Below are 22,514 nucleotides of genomic sequence, written 5' to 3'. Positions count from 1 at the left end.
GCACTCTCACTGGAAGGGGGAAAAAAAAAAGGACATTAAGGTTGATTATGCCCAGCTCCCAGCTGGTCCAGACTCTGGCTGATCTCCAGAATTCCTTGCCCCATCCATTTAAGAGATAACTACTCCGAACAACCTTGGAGAGGAACAGGCCCCCTTAAGACAGTAGCTTTCCACATATATGCCTATATATACTTACTCTTTTCTTGGGTTAGTGCAGCAGCTCACTAATCTGACTGCTGCCCCTTCTCGCGTCATTAAAGGTGATCTGTTTCTGTAAAGTGCCGGTCTCATTCTTTTTCCAAACCTCGCCTTCTCTAACTCCCTTACCCTACACTTATTAGTTATCTTTTTCACATGTCTTAGTATGTCTATGTTAACCACAGTCTCCTAATTTATCCCTAGACCCCTCCCTTCACCTCTAATAACCATAAATTTGTTTTCTACATCTGTGACTTGATTTCTGTTTTATAAATAAGCTCATTTGTACCATTTTTTAAGATTCCACATAGGTGATATTGTATGATATTTGTCTTTCTCTGACTTCACTTAGTATGATAACCTCTAGATCCATCCATGTTGCTGCAAATGACACTATTTCATTCTTTTTAACGGCTGAATAATATTCCATTATATCTAGGTACCACATCTTCTTTATTTACTCGTGGCGATGGACATTTAGGTTGTTTGTATATCTTGGCTATTGTAAATAATGTTGCAGAGAATATTGGGGTGCATATATTTTTTTCAAATTATGGTTCTATATGTCCAGGAGTGGGATTGCTGGATCATATTGTAGTTATATTTTCAGTTTTTTAGGGACTCTCCATACTATTCTCCATAATGGCTATACCAATTTACATTCCCAGTGTAGGAGGATTCCTTTTTCTCCACACCCTCTCTAGCATTTATTGTTTGTAGATTTTTTTGCTGATGGCCATTCTGACTGATGTGAGTTCATTATAGTTTTGATTTAAAATCAGAGATACCAAGGGAACATTTCATGCAAAGATGGGCTCGATAAAGGACAGAAATGGTATGGACCTAACAGAAGCAGAAAATATTAAGAAGAGGTGGCAAGAATACACAGAAGAAGTATACAAAAAAGATCTTCACGACCCAGATAATCACGATGGTGTGATCACTCATCTAGAGCCAGACATCCTGGAATGTGAAGTCAAGGGGGCCTTAGAAAGCATTACTATGAACAAAGCTAGTGGAGGTGATGGAATTCCAGTTGAGCTATTTTAAATCCTGAAAGATGATGCTGTGAAAGTGCTGCACTCAATATGCCAGCAAATTTGGAAAACTCAGCAGTGGCCACAGGACTGGAAAAGGTCAGTTTTCATTCCAATCTCAAAGAAAGGCAATGCCAAAGAATGCTCAAACTACCGCACAATTGCAGTCATCTCACATGCTAGTAAAGTAATGCTCAAAATTCTCCAAGCCAGGCTTCAGCAATACATGAACCGTGAACTCCCTCATATTCAAGCTGGTTTTAGAAAAGACAGAGGAACCAGAGACCAAATTGCCAACATCTGCTGGATCATGGAAAAAGCAAGAGAGTTCCAGAAAAACATCTATTTCTGTTTTATTGACTATGCCAAAGCCTTTGACTGTGTGGATCACAATAAACTGTGGAAAATTCTGAGAGAGATGGGAATACCAGACCACCTGACCTGCCTCCTGAGAAATCTGTATGCAGGTCAGGAAGCAACAGTTAGAACTGGACATGGAACAACAGACTGGTTCCAAATAGGAAAAGGAGTGTGTCAAGGCTGGATATTGTCACCCTGCTTATTTAACTTATATGCAGAGTACATCATGAGGAATGCTGGGCTGGAAGAAACACAAGCTGGAATCAAGACTGCCGGGAGAAATATCAATAATCTCAGATATGCAGATGACACCACCCTTCTGGCAGAACGTGAAGAGGAACTCAAAAGCCTCTTGATGAAAGTGAAAGAGGAGAGCGAAAAAGTTGGCTTAAAGCTCAACATTCAGAAAACGAAGATCATGGCATCTGGTCCCATCACTTCATGGGAAATAAACGGGGAAACAGTGGAAACAGTGTCAGACTTTATTTTTTGGGCTCCAAAATCACTGCAGATGGTGATTGCAGCCATGAAATTAAAAGACACTTACTCCTTGGAAGAAAAGTTATGACCAACCTAAATAGCATATTCAAAAGCAGAGACATTACCTTGCTGACTAAGGTCCGTCTAGTCAAGGCTATGGTTTTTCCTGTGGTCACGTATGGATGTGAGAGTTGGACTATGAAGAAGGCTGAGTGCCAAAGAATTGATGCATTTGAACTGTGGTGTTGGAGAAGACTCTTGAGAGTCCCTTGGACTGCAAGGAGATCCAACCAGTCCATTCTGAAGGTCAACCCTGGGATTTCTTTGGAAGGAATGATGCTAAAGCTGAAGCTCCAGTACTTTGGCCACCTCATGCGAAGAGTTGACTCATTGGAAAAGACTCTGACTCTGGGAGGATTGGGGGCAGGAGGAGAAGGGGACGACAGATGATAAGATGGCTGGATGGCATCACGGACTCAATGGACGTGAGTCTGAGTGAACTCCGGGAGTTGGTGATGGACAGGGAGGCCTGGCATGCTGCGATTCATGGGGTCGCAAAGAGTCAGACACAACTGAGCGACTGAACTGAATAATTAGTGGTGATTGCAGCCATGAAATTAAAAGACACTCCTTGGAAGGAAAGTTATGACCAACCTAGACAGCATATTAAAAAGCAGAGACATTACTTTGCCAACAAAGGTCTGTCTAGTCAAGGCTATGGTTTTTCCAGTAGTCATGTATGAATGTGAGAGTTGGACTGTGAAGAAAGCTGAGTACTGAAGAATTGATGCTTTTGAACTGTGGTGTTGGAGAAGACTCTTGGGAGTCCCTTGGACTTCAAGGAGATCCAACCAATCCATTCTAAAGGAGATCAGTCCTGGGTGTTCTTTGGAAGGACTGATGCTAAAGCTGAAACTCCAATAGTTTGGCCACCTCATGAGAAGAGTTGACTCATTGGAAAAGACCCTGATGCTAGGAGGGATTGGGGGCAGGAAGAAAAGGGGATGACAGAGGATGAGATGGCTGGATGGCATCACCGATTTGATGGATGTTAGTTTGAGTGAACTCCGGGAGTTGGTGATGGACAGGGAGGCCCGGCGTGCTGCATTTCATGGGGTTGCAAAGAGTTGGACACAACTGAACGACTGAACTGAACTGAATAATTAGTGATGTCAAGCATCTTTCCATGTGCCTGTTGGCCATCTGTATGTCCTCTTTGGGAAAATGTCTATTTAGATCTTCTGCCCATTTTTTGACTGGATTTTTTGATGTTGAACTACACAAACTGTTTGTATATTTTGGAGATTATGCCTTGTCATTTGCTTCATTTGCAAATGTTTTCTCCCATTCTGGGAGTTGTCTTTTTGTTTTCTTTATGATTTCCTTTGCTGTGCAAGAACTTTTAAGTTTAATTGGATTCCATTTGTTTATTTTTGTTTTAATTTCCATTTCTCTAGGAGGTAGGTCAAAAAAGATATTGCTGTGATTTATGTCAGAGAGTTTTGTTATATTTTCTTCTAAGAGTTTTATAGTGTCTGGCCTTACATTTAGATTTTTATTCCATTTTGAGTTTATTTTTGTGTATGGTGTTAGGGAGTGTTCAATATTTCATTTTACATGTAGCTTCCAGCTTTTCACTTATTGAAGAGATTGTCTTTTCTCCACTGTGTATTCTTGCCTCCTTTGTCATAGATTAGTTGTCCTATGGTGGCTCAACTAATAGCTGTATGGGTTTGTCCCTAGACTTTATATTCTGTTCCATTGATCTATATTTCTTTTTTGGTGTGCCAGTACCACATTATTTTGAATACTGTAGTATAGTTTGTAGTATAGTTTGAAGTCAGGGAGTCTAATTACTTTAGTTCTGTTTTTCTTTCTCAAGATTGCTTTGGTCTTTCAGGGTCTTTTGTGTTTCCAAACAAATTGTAACATTTTTTGTTCTTATTCTGTGGGGAAAGAAACAACAAACATTGGTAATTTGATAGGGATTGCACTGAATCTATAGATTGCTTAGGTAGTATGGGACTTATTATTGTCATAGTTCATTTATTTGTTGATTTTTAGGGCTTATATTTTTCATAGAAGAGGTAAAAATGATATTTGTTCACCCTGCAAACATAACAGCTATTCTTTCTTTCTTTATTTGTGGAAACTCATAAGATTGCATAACCTAGTCATAGAAAGGTACAAATTCATTAAGTACTGACAGTATATGGAAAGGTTAAGTATAAACAGTAAATGGAAATGTAAGCAAGATACTAAAGGCCTACGTTTCAAGTGAGCTTCAGCTAAAGATGCTTTAGTGGTGCCCACAGGTATTTTATTTACATTGTTTCCTTGAAAGTTCACTTTTCATTTGCTGTTTCCTTGAGAAGGCTGTCTTTAGTCTCAATTTCTAAGTCTGTTTTCTCCAGACATGGACTCTAAGGCTCAGGAGGGGAGCTGGAGTTTTGAAATTTACCAGTTATTTCGGGACTTGCACTATGTGTGGCTGCCACAGTATCATCTAACACCCTGGTAAATGCACACAGGTTCTCTCCCAGCTAGCCCCAGGGCCCTTTCCCTGACCAGGCAGCCAGTGTGCTCACAAAATAATATTCTTGCAACTTGACCCCTTTTCTTCATCTCTGGCTGCTGATACTCCTGCCTGTATCTCTTGGTGTTCCTTTGCCCTCAAACGGGTCTGTGGTTGCACAGTCGCCTTTCTCCATCCTTCCCAAGCGTGTTCCTTACAAGTTCCTTCCCACTAGTGTTCAGGTTGAAGTACATGCTCTTTCGTATTTTGGGGTTTATATCTGGTAGGCGTTTGAGAAAGACAGAAAGGTAATTACTTTCCCAACATAATGCTCAGTATACTTCTGGTATGAGTAGTACTCTGCCAGTCACCTTCCAGATCAATAATGAGTTTATTAATATCCCAGTGGCAATTGATCAAATTTAATATGCATGCTAATTAAAACTCATAATAAGCTAGAAAGAGATGAAAATGTTGATAAAATGATGTATTTATCAGGAAGAGACTACAAGCATCAAACTTAACGATAAAAGAATGTTAGAGGCCTTCTTTTTAAACAGGAAGGAAACAAAGGTGGTGGTCTTCTGAAGAATCCAGGCAATGCACAAGGGGAAAAAAAAAAGATGTAGAAAGTTTGCAAAGGGAAGGATGATATTTTTCTTTAGCCTTAAAGAATCAACTAAAGGCAATTAGACTAATACATTCAGTAAAATGAACAGATAAACAGTACAAATATAAAAATCAATCATTTTTGGTAAAACATCAAACATGTCAAAAAATAAGTGGAGGTTATTGTACATAAGAGAAAAACTCACCCACAGTAGTGACCCCCCAACACACACACAAGCAAGAATGGGCATCAGAATTTGTATTGAAGAAAACTATAGAACTTTGCTGAAGTACATAAAGTAAAAATTGAGTAATTGGAGCAAAATACTAGGCTCCTAGAGGGAAAACTTCATATTGTGAATATGTCAACGCTCTCTGAAATAGCCTATAAATGTAATACAATTTTAATAAACATTCAAATAATTGTTTTTGGAGATTAGGGTATTTATGAGTTAATGTTAAGTTTTATCTGGAACAATAAATAGGTGATAATAGCCAAGAAATTCTGAAGAACAATATACTTACATTGAAAAGAAAACTAACTTCATAATTTCAGAATAGCAGGGTATTGGTACCAAGATAGATACATGATCTTCAGAACTGAATAAGAAGTTAAAAAACAGACCCACGTGTATACTGGAGATTACAATATGATGAGGAACATTTCAAATAAGCAAGGAAGTGATGACCTAGTCAATTAAAAATATTACATAATTAATTGAAATTTAAAAAATGAAGTTAGTGTTCTGCCTCACATCATACCCTAATAAATTACAAATGGATTAAAGATTTAGTTATTAAAGTGTTGGAACCTTGCATTATTTGAAATTTGTGTTTCCCTCCTGCATTTATTGGCTGGTTGGGGCATGGGGTGGATGTGCCTCCTTCAGGACCCAGGTACTCTTTCCCCACTTTCTGGGCTGTTGACTGCCAATGGCTCACAGCTGCATTCCTTGTGTAAAATGCCCTCAGTTCAGTGGCTCTGGACTGGGAGTACTTATGCCCCTAGGAGACATGGGCAATGTCTGGAGGGATTTTGATTGACCAGTGGTGAGGGAGAGAATTCTACTGGCATTTAGTAGGTAGAGGCTAGGAAGGTTGCTAACCATTCTATAATACATAGAACAGCTCTTCCCAGCCAGCAAGGAATTATCTGGTCCAAAATGCAATAGTGTCACTGTGGAGGAATCCTGACCTGGCCAAAGGATGCTGTCTTGCCCAGTGTTCCACCTCCTTCCCAGGGCCAGTCCACACCCAGTGCAGTGCTGCAAAGCCCTGAACCCTTTGCCTTGATTTGGAATAACTCAGAAGGGCCTGGCCAGCACCAGCACATCTCACAGGATTGCCGGAAGTCTCTGTGGCACCTGCCTTGCAGTTTAATTTCTCTTCTGCCCAGTCCTGCTTCCCTCACTTTCTTATAGGTGTTGTTTTGATAAATTCCCCAATAAACATCCTGCAAGCAAATCTCTACCTCAGGGTTTAATTCTCAGGAACCCAAGACAGTTGGCACCAGGAATGGTCCTAGGAAACTGCAATAGGCTTTTGAGGTTGGTTGATGAACTGTCCAGCTGGTAATTAGGATCCCATGACTGGTGCTAAGTGAAGGACGGATAGGCCTGGCATGATACTAATGTGATTGTTAGAACTTTTACAGCTAGTGAACTGGAGCAGGTGCCAGTGGAAGGGGATGTACCGACAGGTACAAAATCTTAGGCGTTGTCAAGGAATAGGAAAAGTGCTCCTTACAAAGACTATAGAATTGGTTGACTATTGCTGGCTATTATCAGTACTTTAGAGAAAGACAATGAAAGGCAGAAATAAATTATCACCAATTAAAGGCAAACTGTGAAAGTCAGAGGGCCTCTTTGATTGTTCTTGTAGCTGGAGGGCAGAAAATGCTGAGGATCAGATCTAGGATTTAATTTTAAGGGTAAAAGGAGAAGGTTGACTTCTTAACCACAGCAAGTCTCCTATGTTAAGGTCAGGGTCCTGGTGGAGAAGGACTGGGATCCTGGGACTTGAGATGGGGACACTTGGGTCACTGTACTCAAGAACTTTCAATATACAGAGGAGTCTGAACCCTCTAAACTGCAGAAGAGAGCCACTCCTTACTGCTAAAGGCTAGTATTCCTTCCCACAATCCCCCAAAGATTATACAGAGGTCTCTGCCTGCTAGATCTCAGAAATCCTACGGAGGATTTATGCTCATTTTCCCTCCTGGCCACCAGACCAATCACTAGGATCAAGTCACAGTACAGCCCAAGTGCTGGGGAAGCACTAGGCCTGGAAGGGAGGAAAGGAATTAGATGCAGAAGGATCTTTGGGACCTAGCCAGGGTGGTTTTATGTGATTGGAGCCTAAAGATTCTGGATAAAAGGTGGGGCAGAATGTAAAGTTGGATAAAGAAGAATTTGTCAATAAAAGGATACTCACCAGGGACATAGATTTTTGTTCCTGGCAGGGACCCCAGGAGACAGTGCTAGTGTGATCTAGGAAGCTTGGAAAAAGTGTGAAAGTGAAAGTCACTCAGTTGTGTCCAGCACTTTGTGACCCCATGGACTGTACAGTCCACGGAATTCTCTAGGCCAGAATACTGGAGTGTGTAGCCTTTCCATTCTCCAGGGGATCTTCCCAATCCGGGGATCAAACCCAGGTCTCCTGCCCTGCAGGCAGATTCTTTACCAGTTGAGCCACAACAGAAGCCTGGAAAAAGCAAGAGCCCACATTTAAATGTGAAGTCCATGACAGATGGAATCAAATACATAGAGAAAGGGGCATGCTAGAACAGATATGCTAAGACTGGAAATAAGCAGTCATGGATGGGGTCTGGGGGACACTATTTATCAAAGTGATAAAGCTATGTGCTGGTGGGGAGGCCACTGGCATTTTTGAGAAGCTCAGGGATGGCTGTCTTCTGTAGGCTATGGCTCATGGTAGACAATTTATTATAAAACTGGCCATAGTAGAATGGGATTGATCATATCCTGTAAATACAGAGAGAGGCAAGATGGTGGCACTTAACTGTCAACAGCAAGATGACCGTAGTTCTTGTAATGAGCAGTCAGGTTGGATTGGCAGCCAGCCTGGTCTGAAGTTCAGAGAGCTAGAAAGATAGTTTATAGAACATGATGTTCCCAAGGGGCAGGATGGATGGGCAGCTGACAAAGATAGTTCTTAATTTATACACTTAAATCAAGGATGAATAATCCAGAGGCTAAGAGCAGCCACCCAAATATAAAACAAAAAGCCGTGATCCTTTGCCAACTTTCTGGACCTGAGCCGGTTCTCAGATCCTGAATCCATTCATTGAACCGGAGGCTACGACCCCGTATAACCGTGACTGGTACATAGAATAATGATCCGCTTCCCCAGGGGGACCAATGGCAATTCACTAAGGTAATTGTAGAGTGGATAATAGGGAACATCCAGATAATTCTTTTAAAATCTTTTGGTTGTGCTGCATAGCATATGGGATCTTAGTTCCCTGACCAGGAATCAAAGCCTTGCCCCTTGTATTGGCAGCATGGAGTCTTAGTGATTGGACTGTCAGGGAATTCCCCACTCCCAGACATTTTGATGACAATTCGACACAAGATTTCAATTGATACTAATACCTGAAGTATTTGAATGACTCTTACTAGTGGAGATTGTGTTAAAACCAGACAAAGAATGGGTCCTGACCAAGAACAGAGATCTAGCCAGTGGTCATTTCGCTAGTCATTGAATGTATATTTGTAATGAACATATTTGGGAACCTTCATTTTGGTTCATTCTTCTGTGGAGTAAGATCTGTCACAGTTGGAAAAGCCAAGAGGAAGCCTCTGAACCTGCGTCCTCCCCTATCAAGCTATAAGTCAACAGCATCATCACATCCTGGGGAGAATGGCAGAGATTAATGTCACCCTTAGCGATATGAAAGTGAAACAGGAGAGTGAAAAAGTTGGCTTAAAGCTCAACATTCAGAAAAGATCATGGCATCCGGTCCCATCACTTCATGGGAAATAGATGGGGAAACAGTGGCTGACTTTAGTTTTCTGGGCTCCAAAATCACTGCAGACGGTGATTGCAGCCATGAAATTAAAAGATGCTTACTCTTTGGAAGGAAAGTTATGACCAACCTAGACAGCATATTAAAAAGCAGAGACATTACTTTGCCAACAAAGGTCTGTCTAGTCAAGGCTATGGTTTTCCCAGTGGTCATGTATGGATGTGAGTGTTGGACTATAAAGAAAGCTGAGTACCAAAGAATTGATGCTTTTGAACTGTGGTGTTGGAGAAGACTCTTGAGAGTCCCTTGGACTTCAAGGAGATCCAACCAATCCATCCTAAAGGAGATCAGTCCTGGCTGTTCATTGGAAGGACTGATGTTGAGGCTGAAACTCCAGTACTTTGGCCACCTGATGTGAAGAGCTGACTCATTTGAAAAGACCCTGATGCTGGGAAAGATTGAGGGCAGGAGGAGAAGGGGACGACAGAGGATGAGATGGTTGGATGGCATCGTTGACTCGATGGACATGGGTTTGAGTGGACTCTGGGAGTTGGTGATGGACAGGGAGGTCTGGCGTGCTGCGGTTCATGGGGTCACAAAGAGTCGGACACGACTGAGCGACTGAACTGAACTAGTGATATAATGGATCCAGGGGCAGTGGTCCTCATCATTTGTTGTTTAATCATTAAGTTGTGTCTGACTCTTTGCAACCTCACGAGCTATAGCCTGCCAGTCTCCTCTGTCCGTGGGATTTCCCAGGTAAGAATACTGGAGTGGGTTGCCATTCCCTTCTCCAGGGAATCTTCCCAACCCAGGGATCAAACCCACATCTCCTACACTGGCGGGCAGATTCTTGACCACAAAGCTACCTGGGAAGCCCAGTCCTCATCATATCTCCATTTAATTCCCAAGTCTGGCTCCATACAAAAAATAGTTGAATTCTAGAAGATGACAGCGGACTATGACAAAATCAAAGAGTAGTGTCAACTGCAGCTGCTATGCTTGATGAGGAATCCTTGCTAGGGGAGATTAGCACAGCCTTGTACATGGTATGAACCCAGTGATCTGATCAGTGAGATCAAAGTGGTGTGCATTTGTGTGGGACAGATAACAGTGTACATTTACCTTCTTGGTCAAGACTTAACGCTAACTCTTCCCCTCTTTGCCATATGTAATCTGAAGGTACCTAGAAAATGAGGATATTCCACCCATCATATTGGTTCACTATATTAATGACATCATATTAACCAGACAACTTGAGAAAAAAGTAGCAAATTGTTGGAGGATTAGTTAAGACGAATGCAAATTGGATAGGGATATCCAAAATTTATTTTTGACCCATAATCAAGCCCACAATTAAGTTCTCTCACAGCCATAGTCTTGTGCTGAGGGCTGTACTAAAGGCATCAAGCAGGTATGAATGTAGTTATGGTGAAATCCCAAGGGGAAAAGTGAAGTCAGTGAAAATACCTGCCTTCCTATTGACTTAGACCAGAACTGCCTCTAGGCTAGAGTGTGGACAAGCATCTCATATTAGCCCTGCCATACACCAGCGGCTGGCCCCACCACTGCTTGCCCTCACTACGACTGCAAATAAGTGACAGGTGATCTCCACAGGATTCTAACAGGCGATCAGGTCACATACAGTGCTTTGCTCGGGAAAAACTCACTTATGTATCTCATCACTGATCAAATTCAAGTACTTCATATTTACAGTTTAAAAGCCTAAAATGGGTGAGTTTATCATAGCTCAGCCTCATGACACTGATGCATGTGCTTGTACTGAGTGGCTATGAGCTTGGTGCTCTTTGATTTAAGTGCAGGAAGCTTTTATTTTTGAATTTCTACCTACTCATGGCAATACATCAAACAATCAGTTTTAATATCTTTAGGGTTAAGTGCACTCATGTAATTTAGAATTAAATGATTTTTATTAAGCACTTTTACAAACTATCTACATGCTATACAACTCTACTGATTAAGGATCATGGTGACTGGTAAAACAGCAGCCTCCATGAATTAGGGAAGCATTAGTGAAATGCATTTTCTAAATACATCACAAAATGCATTCAGTACTAAGCAACTTGAATGTCACAAGAGTTCAAATGAAAATTTCTCTCCACAAAGCAAATACACAGATAACTCTGTGAGCTATATTGGATTCTAATTATGACATATATCCGGTGTGTGGTCTTCCTGCTTCTCCTGGCCTATTTTGTCCTTCACTCCACTCTCATCTAAGCCCCACCCTCCTCAGCTTCTAAGCTTAGCAGATTATTTCTCTTTCAGGTTTCTGGGAATGTGGCAATCGTCTACCTACTCAGGTCCTAGTGCCCTTGTTAAAAAAAAAAAAAAAAAATTGCAGTAAAGCTGCTCACCAGCAGAGGGCAGCATAAATCTGCTGCCTTGCACATGCTCAGAGAGGCTTTGGGCAGCCCCCTTCTCCAAAGGCAGACTGAGGCCTCCTGGTGTCTCCTCACCTACCCAGGCAGGGGTCATTAGGACAACATACGATTCTCTGTGTTGTGAAACCTGATCATATCTCCAGTTCATACTACTTGATCAAAACGAATGAAAGCCTCTCATCTATTGTTTCAGCAGGGCGTGGTTACGGATGTCATGTGGGGACCTCTAGGCTTACTTCCGGTTTCCTTGGAGAATCACAGACTTTCATTTTTGGCTCAGAGGTGGGTTTTTTATTTGTTTACTTTTTGTTTATTTGTTTACTGTGTGGGGGGAAAAGGGCAAACAAATTCTTGATAGAGAAATGATTCAACTTGTGGCTGTGTGAACCAGCAAAACCTTTCTCTAACCTCTATCAGAAGGATTTCTAGGGTCAAAAGGATCTTATTGGCTTTTATTGGAACTAGTACCCATTCTTCCAACTAGTTTAGGTGGTGGCTTTCATAAAGCTGTCGGGTCTTCCAACTCAACTCTTTCTCCCCTGCAGGTCTGAATTTTTTCAGTAGGTGCCTCTCCCCTGAACTTTCATACCCTGTCCCATAGCATCTATTAAGACTGGAAATTTCTTTTCTGGACTATGAGCTTCACAAAGGCAAAGATATTATCAATTTTTTTTTTTCACAGTTCTAGCCCTAGTGCATATCACAATGCCTGCATAAAATAGGTGATGAAGAACTATATGTTGGATGAATGCATAAGCAGATTTACTTGTCTTATCACATTTAATCCTTACGATTTCTATTACCTTCCATTTAACAGATGTGAAAACCAAGGCTTAAGCAGTTACATACATTTCTCAAGATCACACAGCCGTTATATAATTAAGGAAGAGGCAGTATTTGAGTTGAAGGGTAAGTAGAATTTTGACAAGATGAAAAGGGAATTTCAAAGAGGAGGTAAGCACATGAATATAAGTAGGGAAATAGCAAAGCACAGGGCACATTTCAGTTCAGTTCAGTTCAGTTCAGTCACTCAGTCGTGTCCGACTCTTTGCGACCCCATGAATCGCAGCACGCCAGGCCTCCCTGTCCATCACCATCTCCCGGAGTTCACTCAGACTCACCGTCCATCGAGTCAGTGATGCCATCCAGCCATCTCATCCTCTGTCATCCCCTTCTCCTCCTCCCAATCCCTCCTAGCATCAGAGTCTTTTCGAATGAGTCAGTTCTTCGCATGAGGTGGCCAAAGTACCGGAGCTTCAGCTTTAGCATCATTCCTTCCAAAGAAATCCCAGGGTTGATCTCCTTCAGAATGGACTGGTTGGATCTCCTTGCAGTCCAAGGGACTCTCAAGAGTCTTCTCCAACACCACAGTTCAAAAGCATCAATTCTTCAGCGCTCAGCCTTCTTCACAGTCCAACTCTCACATCCATACATGACCACAGGAAAAACCATAGCCTTGACTAGACGGACCTTAGTCAGTAAAGTAATGTCTCTGCTTTTGAATATACTATCTAGGTTGGTCATAACTTTTCTTCCAAGGAGTAAGCGTCTTTTAATTTCATGGCTGCAGTCACCATCTGCAGTGATTTTGGAGCCCCCAAAAATAAAGTCTGACACTGTTTCCCCATCTATTTCCCATGAAGTGATGGGACCAGATGCCTAGTTATTGTTGACTTTGGTATTGTAAGAAGGTATGCGCAATGGTGTAGTGGAAGGTAAGACCTGAAACGGAGGCTGGAGTAAAAGTGAAGTAACAATAATAAAAGCAAATAACATTTACAGAGCATTTATTACATGCCAACTCAATTTTAAACACTTAAATGCAAAAATATACATTTTTTTTAATATAGCTAATACATGGTAACAGTTTAAAGTAACAGAAGGGTGGACAGTGAAGGTAGGACTCCTTCCCTGCCTGTATTTTCATCTACCTGCTTTCTCCTGTCCTGAAGCAACCTCTGCTGTTGTTGTTTTGTATATCCTGTTGCTGCTGCTGCTGCTGCTAAGTCGCTTCAGTCATGTCCAACTGTGCAACCCCATAGATGGCAGCCTACCAGGCTAGCCCGTCCCTGGGATTCTCCAGGCAAGAACACTGGAGTGGGTTGCCATTTCCTTCTCCAATGCATGAAAGTGAAAGTGAAGTTGCTCAGTCGTGTCCAACTCTTCATGACCCCATGGACCGTAGCCTACCAGGCTCCTCCATCCATGGGATTTTCCAGGCAAGAGTACTGGAGTGGGTTGCCTTCTCTGTATATCCTTCTAGACAGCCCTATTCTGTGTATATGGAAGCGTGTGTGTGTGTGTGTGTGTGAGAAAGTCACAAAGTCATGTCTGACTCTTTGTGACCCCATGGACTGTAGCCTGCCAGATTTCTCTGTCCATGGAATTCTCCCGGCAAGAATACTGGAGTGGGTTGCCATTCCCTTCTCCAATATGGAAGCATATATATTTATAAATATATAATTTTTTACACAATTGGTCATGTACTAATATGCTATTCTCTTTTTTTTTCATTTTTAATGTGTTAAAGATCAACTCATATTCTGGGACTCTCTTTCTTTTAAACTGCCTCCTTGTATTCCATTATATGGATGTGCTGTAATCTCTCTAACCAGTTCCTTCCCAATACATATTGAGGATGTTGCAAATCTTTTACTATTACAAACACCTATATTTAATATCCTTAGATGTTTTGCTTTTAATTCACGTGTGAGTATGTCTGTAAGCTAATTCCTGGAAAGAATTGATGCATTAAAGGGAATGTACAGTTTAACTTTTCACAGATTTTGTAAAATTGGTCTCCAAAGAAGTTATTCTACTTTATATTCTTACCCACAATGTATTATGAAGCTTTCTGGTCTTGGCCAATTTGATAGGTCAAAAATGGATTTTTGCTGTTGTTTTAATTTGTAATTCTCCTATTTTGAGTAAAATGAGCATTACTTGATAATTTTAAATATAATCAAATTTTCTTTCATAAAATATAAATTACATTTATAATATTTAAATTAATTAAAATTTAATTTAGAGTTTAAATAGTTTAAATACTAGCAATACTATTAAATGTTTTATAAAGATAAAATGATGTATATATTATTATTATATATAGTTTTCCCTTTTTTCTGTAATTGGGTTATTTTCTATTTTGGTTCTATTTCTATGTCGGCTTTTTGCCTTTTAAAATTAGTTTGTTTGAGCTCTTTATATGTTAGGGGAATTAACCCATTATTATTATATGCCTTACAAACATTTCCCCCTTAATTTGTCATCATTTTTTCTGATATTGTCTGTGGTATTTTTGTTTTTATTTTTTTTTTAGATGTTTTATCTCAGAAAATTTCAAATGTATACAAAAATAGGGTAGATTAATAAGTTTTTATGGGCCGAATACCCACCATTATCAATATATAGACAAACTGAATTCACATACTACCAGCTCTTCCTGCATTACTGCTGTCCCTCTGCCCTGCAGGATTATTTTTAAGTAAAGATATCATTTTATGTTATTTTTTTGGCTTTGATAATTTAGTCCCACAGTGACTTTAATTTTTGCATAGACAAATTTATTAGTATTTCATTTTATGGTTTCTGTTGTGTAGATCACCAACACAACAGGGGTTTTACCATCTCAGAAACCCCTGAGAATATATGTAGGTACAGCAAACTTTTAAGTGAGTGATATTTTACAGATGAGTGAAATTGAGCCACAGAGAAATTTGGGCATTTTGCTAAGGGGATACAGCTTGTAAAGCGTAGGATTTGGAACCAAACCTTGGCAATCTAATCCAAGGCTGCCTCTTCTGACTATCACACCATACCAAACCCTGGCAACCTAATTCAGGGCTGCCTTTCCTGACTATCACATTATACCCCCACCCACTGCAGCTGTAACAACCATGCTGAGCAAGGCTGAGGCCTAACGTCGTCAGCACTCAGGTTCATTCATGGCTGCTAAGTACTGCTATCGTACCCAAGTAGTGACTGCTTACACATGAGCCTTCTAAAGCCGTGCACTTTGCTGGGGATGGGAGCTGTGGGGAGTCCGTCATAGATTGACTTGAGAATTTCATGAAAGTTCCTGGAATCTGGCCATAGGAAGTATGTATATTCACACAGATGGACACACACACATGCGTGCTCCAGGGACTTGCTTATCTTCATTCTGTCGTCTTTGTAACAGGCTCTCAGTTATCATGAATCTGGATTGGATATTTATCAGGGTTTTTTTTTGCCATTTGGCTCCCTGGAGAACAGTACAGTTTGATTATATTTGTATTTGTAGGCAGGTGAGGATGACCTATTTAATCAATACATCTAGGATAAGAGGTAAGCTATATTATTCAGGCTCAGTAACAAAGCTTATGTTAATTTAACCCGACATGAGTATGTTAGGTTAATATGATTTGGATTACATGTATCATTTTTAGAAATTGATGTTTTTGTTGCTGGTTTCTCCTGACATTTTTGAACTATAATATGGAATGCAATACTTCTCCAACAAAGAAGGTAATTCTCACTAGTGAAGGTAATTAATGGTTATTTGATCATATTACAGCATAGAAAATGATGTTTTTGCTACACAATAGGTTTCCTAATTGGTGATCCAAGGATGACCATGTTCATTTTCTGCCGATAGAGATTTCCTACTGTGCATGGCATTATCTCTTAATACTGTGATAGCAGCAAATGATGGTCATAGCCAGTAAGAAAATTAATTTGCAATGTTTCAACAAGCATTATAAAAGATCTAATTTAGATGTAGCCATCTAATTAGTTAATTAAATGGGACCTCGCTGCCAGTCTCCTACAATGGAGCATACTGTGTTGTAGGTGTTTGCTAGAGCTGAACAATGCCAGGGAAGGTAAATGTGTACACAGTGACCCCCCACTAGTGCATGTGATGTTTATAGTTACGAAAGCACAAGCAGAAGCAATTGCTTTACTCAAAATCAAAACCGAACAACCACTTTTTAGAATAACTGTTACTTTGCTCCTATGTTAAAAGGAAAAAATTTTGCTGTCTTATCTGCTAACTCTACAAATTCTTCTTTAAAAATATCCTTAAGTTTTGTTTGATTTCTGAAGTTCAAAATACTCTCCCAAGTTGATTACCCCTTAGTTTTTCTTAAAATAATAAAAAAAAATCACTGCCATCTGGTTGAAAATTCCCAGTATCTTTATCTATTAAACTACTTTTAGTTGCAGTACTTGTACGTAATTTATAAAACTTGTATACATGTAAGCCATAAACAAAAAATGGGGTTTCTGATTTTAATTAGCTCATTGAGCTGGTGGTCTGGCATAGCTGGGAATTCAGCAGAGGTCCCAGTTACCTCTTCCCCTTTCAGCTTTTGTTATTTCACACTAATAGGTTTTTGTATTTTTAGTCTGTCTTCATGTGAGAAGTACCCTGTCCCTTCAGTGAGTTTAGCTGCTTTTCCCTGGGCTTTGCCAGATGTCCTAATTCTTTTTCTTTTTTTTGACCTATGGGGGTTGCAGAGGGCAACCATGGGGACGACCAGAACATCATGTATTTCTCATTTGAATGCAACATAATTGTTCAGAATATCTTTACTAATAAGGTGAAATCCTCCTTTTTCATTAGCCTCAAATAAATAATTTTAAATGCATTTGTATTATAAAGTAGGAAATGGTTTCTTTCCTTTAAAAAAAAAAAGAGGTATTGAATATGATTACAATAAAAGCTATCTGAATGAAAGTTTAGCAGTTTCTTAGAGTTTACAAAACAACAATAGATTTTCTTTCTGTCGATTCAGATTTTCATAGGTCGTCTGGTCTGGCCTTCTGCCACAGTGCACCTATAATTCCTTATTTTAAAATATTAATTAACTTTAAACATAGTCCTTTAGCTCTGGATACAGCACTGCCTATATGAAGGAAATAACATGACTGAGGTGAAGAATGGTGTTTCTTGGAATAGGTATTGTTTGCCAAGCCGTATCCAAGAGCCCTACAGAAAGTAGAAAAAGACATTATAGAAGAGTGAGCAGACATTTTTACAAGGTCACTTCATTCAGACTGGAAAGTGGCCAGCACAATGTCATTATTTACAACAGGATCTGGGAACACTTGAGGAAATTACAGACCATTTAGTTTTGATTCCATTGTGGGGGGCAAAGTCTTAGGAAGTATTTTAGGAGATTAAATGGGGAACATTGAGAAAAGCACAGCTTGATTAAGGATAGCCAATGTAGTCTTTGGAATGAAAAAGTCATGCTTCAGTAATTTCTTGACTTCTTTAAGGAAGTAAATGCCAAGAAAAGCAAATGAATGCCTCAAAATTCTGTATTCTAAATTTCCAGGAGTTGTTTGTTAAAAGTTTTGCTTGACAAATCAGCACACATAAAGTTCTTAAAATTGAAATGCAGAGATAAAGACTGTACATTAAATTGTTTCTGAAGTGGAAAAGAATCAGGCAGATATACCTCAGGATCGAGAGAATTTTATTGAAACAAGACAATATAATAGCCTGTCAGTTCTATTGTATTTACCACCAACATCAGCATCATATTTTTCTGCATTTAATATGCATTTGTGCAGCATTTTTCTGTAAGACAAGGCAAAAAAATGGAAATCCCTGAATTTCAGGAATATGCAGTCTAATAGAGGCAACATTGATTCAGGTAAATGGAAAACTAGGCAAATGTATAACAAAATTTATGAAGGTTTACTCTCACTGCTGCTGCTGCTAAGTCGCTTCAGTCATGTCCGACTCTGTGCGACCCCATAGACAGCAGCCCACCAGGCTCCCCCGTCCCTGGGATTCTCCAGGCAAGAACACTGGAGTGGATTGCCATTTCACTCTCACTAGTAATGAGGAAAACACGTTGGTATTTAAAATTCAGGACGTGTTCATGCATCTCTTTGGGCAGAGGAGGCAAAATTGCCATGAAAAGATGTATCATTCAGTTCAGTTCAATAGTTCAGTCATGTCCGACTCTTTGCAACCCCATGGACTGCAGCACGCCTGGCTTCCCTGTCCATCACCAATTCCTGGAGCTTGCTCAAACTCATGTCCATCAAGTTGGTGATGCCATCCAACCATCTCATCCTTTGTCATCCCCTTCTCCTTCTGCCTTCAATCTTTCCCAGCAGCAGGGTCTTTTCCAATAAGTCAGTTCTTCACATCAAATGGCCAGAGTATGGGAGCTTCAGCTTCAGCATCAGTCCTTCCTATGACTATTCAGGACTGACCTACTTTAGGATGGACTGGTTGGATCTCCTTGCAGTCCAAGGGACTCTTAAGAGTCTTCTCCAGCACCACAGTTAAAAGCATCAATTATTCGGTGCTCAGCTTTCTTTGTGGTCCAGCTCACATCCATATGTGACCACTGGAAAAACCATAGCTTTAACTAGATGGACCTTTGTTGGCAAAGTAATGTCTCTACTTTTTAATATGCTGTCTGGGTTTGTCATAGCTTTTCTTCCAAGGAGCAAGCATCTTTTAATTTCATGGCTGCAGTCATCATCTGCAGTGATATTGGAGCCTAAGATAATAAAGTCTGTCACTATTTCCATTGTTTCCCCATATATTTGCCATGAAGTGATGGGACCAGAGGTCATGATCTTTATTTTTTGAATGTTGAGGTTTAAGCCAGCTTTTTCACTCTTCTCTTTCACTTTCATCAAGAGGCTCTTTAGTTCTTCTTCACTTTCGGCCATCTAGTCAGTGATGCCATCCAACCATCTTATCCTCTGTTAAATGTATATTACATTAAATACATTTAATTAAATGTATGATAAAGATTATACATTTAATTAAATTCACCAGAACTTCAAAGAGCAGCTAAGGTATCAACACACTCTTCAAGGGATCCATGGGGAAACTACCAATTACACATTCAAATAAACATACCCATAGCAGACAAGAGACTTCCCTGGTGGCTCAGACTGCAAAGCATCTGTCTACACTGCGGGAGACCTGGGATCGAGCCCTGGGTTGAGAAGATCCCCTGGAGAAGGAAATGGCAATCCACTCCAGTACTATTGTCTGGAAAATCCCATGGACAGAGGAGCCTGGTAGGCTATAGTCTGTGGGGTCCCAAAGAGTCGGACACGACTGAGCAACTACACACAGGTACACACAGAAAGCAGACAAGGGCTTATTAGTGTTCATATGTCACTCAATTCAACAAACATTTATTGAGCTGCCTACTATGTGTCCAGCACTAGGACTATGCTCTATGGGGAATACAGAGATGGCTACAATAGCCTCTTTCTTAAAGAAACTTACGATGCAATAAATGAGATCAAACATACACACAAATGAATCTAATACAAACTCTAAATAGCACGAAAGACTCTAAACAAGTGTTCAGGAGTTCATATTGCTTCTCGGTTCTGAAAAGTTCTCAGGGAGAGATGACATGCCAGCTCAGACTGGAAGGATGGATTGGATCTCTAAAGGGAGCTTGTAAAACTCTTGTTTTGTGTCTTTATGTTCTCGTTTGTAAAACAGGGATAATGGTACTTCTCACAGACTATTCTGTAGTAATGTTTACAGGATCAACCTAACTTCATGGATAGTTCATAAATAATAGTTACTTCTCAAGGAATGTGTGCACTTGCCGCTATCTATTATTAACTCATTGTTTATGTTTCCAGGTCACTTTTCAAAGCACTTTAGAAAGATAAAGCATCAGCCTTCTAGTGGAAAGGTGACCTTTTGCAACCCCCACAAAAGTGTTCCATAAGGATAAATGTTCTGTGTTCAGTTCAGTTCAGTCGCTCAGTCGTGTCCGACTCTTTGTGACCCCATGAATCGCAGCACGCCAGGCCGCCTTATCCATTGCCAACTCCCACAGTTCACTCAAACTCATGTCCATCAAGTTGGTGATGCCATCCAGCCATCTCATCCTCTGTCGTCCCCTTCTCCTTCTGCCCCCAATCCCTCCCAGCATCAGAGTCTTTTCCAATGAGTCACCTCTTCGCATGAGGTGGCCAAAGTGTTGGAGTTTCAGCTTTAGCATCAGTCCTTCCAAAGAACACCCAGGACTGATCTCCTTTAGAATGGACTGATTGGATCTCCTTGCAGTCCAAGGGACTCTCAAGAGTCTTCTGTGTAGCTGGGTACAAATCTCTGGTTATTTGTATATTGCTTGTTATGTGTTGAAGTAAACAGATAGGTAAGCTCTTTCCTGTGAGTGAAACATAAAGAACCACTCACCCTCTTGACTTCTTCAACAAAATGCTTCTCACATCTGTCTTGACTTTTCTGATGCCACTTCCCCACTTTGATTCAGGCCCTTATCCCTTCACTACTGGAGTACCACACTTTTCCTCCCAATCATCTTTTGGTATCTAAGGCTGCCCACTGTTGTTGTTTTACACAAACCACCATCAAATTAATTTTCCTAATGTGGTGCTCTGTTCATATCACTTTGCTCAAAAGTCCTTCAGTGGCTCTCTCCTGCACTCCAGAGAGAATCCAGAATTAGGTCCTGCCATTCTGGACTCTTCACAACCTGAATCCAACACATTAGTCTAGCCTTAAATCCCAGGACACTCCCATATCTGTGACTTTGCTTATGTACCTCTTACTAACTAAAATACTTACCCCCTGCATCTTCATATACCAAGACAGAAACCATCCCTCAGTGCCTGCCCACCTCAACTCCAACTCTCCACCAACATTTTCTACATACTGCTTGGTATCATACATATCTGAGTATATAGCTGTATTCACCAGGATAGGCAACGTTAGCTGCTTATAATACAATGACCCAATCCTTTCTGTGTAAAGCTTTGCTTATTTTTAGGTACTTAATAACTTGTTTCATTATACAAATATCTACTAGTAGTACTATTAATACTTAACATGTATTAACTGCTGTGATTCAGGTGCTGTTTTAATTCTTTATGCGCATCACCTCATTTTATCTTCTCAAGAACCCTCTGGAGTAGGTATTGTTATTGTCCCTGTTAAAGGATGAGGAATTTGAGGCACAAAGAGCGATTTACCCAAAGTTATACATCTAGTAAGTTGGACTCGGGTAGCTTTACTCCTAATACCCTTAATGAATATACTGTGGCAACTTCAATGTTTTCTTAAGTCTTTTACAATCTATAAAGTACTTTTATTTATATGATGTTCATTTTGTTTTTACAGTAACTTAGTGAAGGTGGAATTATTATCCTCTCTTTCTAGATGTGGAAACTGAGGCGGGTCCAGAGATATCTACTGAGTCACAGACTGAGGATTTAAGCACTAGAGATCTTTCCTCATTAGTACTGTAAGGAGTCCTAGCCTTATGTCCACACAGTAAAACAAAGGTGAGCAGGTACCAGTAACTGTAAATGTAGCTGGAGAGCTCTTCAAGATCAGTCTGTTAATCTAGTGCATTTTTGGTGCCAACTGACCATCTGGCAATGTGATCCAAGTAAGAACACAGGAGAGTCATACCCACTGGGCTCCAGTCTTGCCTTTCTAATAATCTCTCCTGCCATATGCAAACTCATGTTGGTTTGAAGGAGAAGTATTTGATCCTCAGTTCTGGGGAATGCCTTTGTCTTAGATCCATTGCCCCGGATAAGACAAGAAATTATCTGCAGGTATTTGGGAGATAATTCTGGGAAGGAGTAGTGAGAGCGGGACTGGAAAGGAAAAGATGGCAATAAATTGTGTTATATCAAGGTCATTGCTGGGCAAAGGTGGCTCCTGGATCCAGGTACACCTGGATCTTTGAGAAAAATATACACTTTTAGTTTATCCGAGAAAGTCTTTATTTTCCCTTCATTTTTGAAAGATAGCATTGCTAGATATAGACTTCCTGATTGATCTTTATTTATAACATTTTGGTACTTCACCTGTTTTATCCCACTGTCTTCTGACTTCCTTTGTTTCATTATACAAATATCTAGCAGTAGTACTATTAATACTTAACATGTATTAACTGCTGTGA

At 40.2% G+C, this 22,514-nt stretch overlaps 1 long non-coding RNA gene across 1 annotated transcript in view; it reads left to right on the top strand.

The window, feature by feature from the left end:
- Positions 1-21,885, top strand: part of LOC138929779 (uncharacterized) — a 79,662-nt gene extending 57,777 nt beyond the window's left edge. The window contains exons 4-6 of the long non-coding RNA XR_011445970.1: positions 11,786-11,874; positions 12,410-12,501; positions 21,761-21,885. This is a non-coding gene — a long non-coding RNA (uncharacterized lncRNA). The remainder of the gene's footprint in view (positions 1-11,785; positions 11,875-12,409; positions 12,502-21,760) is intronic.
- The last annotated feature ends 629 nt before the right edge of the window (positions 21,886-22,514 follow it).

This window comes from Ovis canadensis, chromosome 18 (genome assembly GCF_042477335.2).
Source record: "Ovis canadensis isolate MfBH-ARS-UI-01 breed Bighorn chromosome 18, ARS-UI_OviCan_v2, whole genome shotgun sequence".
NCBI classification, from domain to species: domain Eukaryota; kingdom Metazoa; phylum Chordata; class Mammalia; order Artiodactyla; family Bovidae; genus Ovis; species Ovis canadensis.
Note: the sequence above shows the minus strand (reverse complement) of the source record. Positions and strands in the feature narration are given on the sequence as shown.